The 1,479-nt window shown below is 52.3% G+C and overlaps 1 protein-coding gene across 1 annotated transcript in view; it reads right to left on the bottom strand.

Annotated features, from left to right (window-relative positions):
• The window catches only part of LOC103197764 (cytokine receptor common subunit beta-like), a 22,065-nt gene that overhangs the window by 2,947 nt on the left and 17,639 nt on the right, over positions 1–1,479 (bottom strand).

Here is a 1,479-nt window from a genome sequence, read left to right on the forward strand (position 1 = left end):
AAAGGAAAGGAGAGGGGTTGAACATGTCCACATGAGCCAAACCTCAATACAGCCCTCAGGGCTGGGCTTTGAGTCTGCCCAAGAGCTTGACCTTGACCACAGGGGAGACAGCTTTGAGAGTGTGGCCATGCTAGTGTCTGCTGGCAGGGAGGGCTGGGCTCAGGGGCTTACCTGGAGTCCAGCCCCCGGAGCTGGCTCCAGCCAGGGGTGGGTGAAGGCCCAGCAGTAAGAAGGCCAGTCCTCTCCCCTCCCTGTCACCTCCCCGCTTCCTCCTCCTTCTCCTTCACCCCTTACTACCTTCCTCCCTACCTTCCTCATTCTCTGATTCTGCTTTTCTAACAGACCTTTAAAGGCAACATAAACCAGCAAACCATTTGGGACAGCAGTGGGACCTTGGGAAATTCCTAACCCCCCGGCCCTGGGCCTTGTCTAACCGGAAATTGAACATAAAGACATGGACTCTACATGGCCATTCTGAGTAAGAAGTAAGATACCCCACATGCACCTGCCCAGCTCATGCCTGGCCCAGGATGCCCTGAATATGACCCAAACCAAACCCAACGAAACCCACTGTCACGAATTGATTTTGACTCACAGGGCCCCTAGAGGACAGAGTGGAACTGCCCCAGAAGGTTTCCAAGGCAGCGAATCTTTATGGAAGCAAAGCCCAAACCAATCCCACTGCCATGAGTCTCTTCTAACTCACAGCTCCCCTAGAAGACAGAGTAGAACTGCCCCCAAAGAGTTTCCAAGGCTGTCAATCTTTACGGAAGCAGACTGCCTCATCTTTCTCCTGTGGATCGACTGGTGGGTTCGAACCATGGAGATCTTGGTTAGCAACCAAACACTTTAATCACAACACCACAGAGCTCCTTCCGGAATTTGACAGTGGTCGTTATTTTTAGCATTGTTGTCACAACCAGGGCACACTTACTTCTCCCAACAGACCTATAAGCTGGGTCCTATTCTCTCCACTCTGAAGGTAAATTCATGTAATAAGTTGATGCATTTACAGACAATTAGGGAGCAGACTCAGAGAGAATGAATCTGGGGTTAGAGGTAGGAGACATTGCATGTGACTTCATGGTGTGCCCGCCTGCTCCCTGCCCTGTGAAGCCAGAACCCGGATCTCTTGTTTCTACTTGTAGCTCAGGGCTGGCTCCTCCACCTGTCCGGCCTCCAGGGCTGAGAAGCTCTCTCTGCTTCCCACGCTGACAGCACAGGAGACAGGGGACCCCTGAGGGTCTGGAGATGATGGTGATGGGGATACAGCCCTTCTCAGAGTGACCTGGTCACTCACTACCCACCCTGTCTCGTTTGGTCCTCACATGTCACTATGAGGTTGATGGTTTTGTCCCCACTTCGAAGTTGAAGACACCGAATCAGGGTACATCCTAGCCAGACAGCAGAAGATTACAGGCTTCTGGCTCTCAGAAAACCCTCACACTCAGGGACCTTGCACTAAATAGAGACTGAGCC

The sequence above is a fragment of the Orycteropus afer genome, unplaced genomic scaffold (genome assembly GCF_000298275.1).
Source record: "Orycteropus afer afer isolate SDZICR_OR568_19922 unplaced genomic scaffold, OryAfe1.0 scaffold00083, whole genome shotgun sequence".
In the NCBI taxonomy this organism is placed as follows: domain Eukaryota; kingdom Metazoa; phylum Chordata; class Mammalia; order Tubulidentata; family Orycteropodidae; genus Orycteropus; species Orycteropus afer.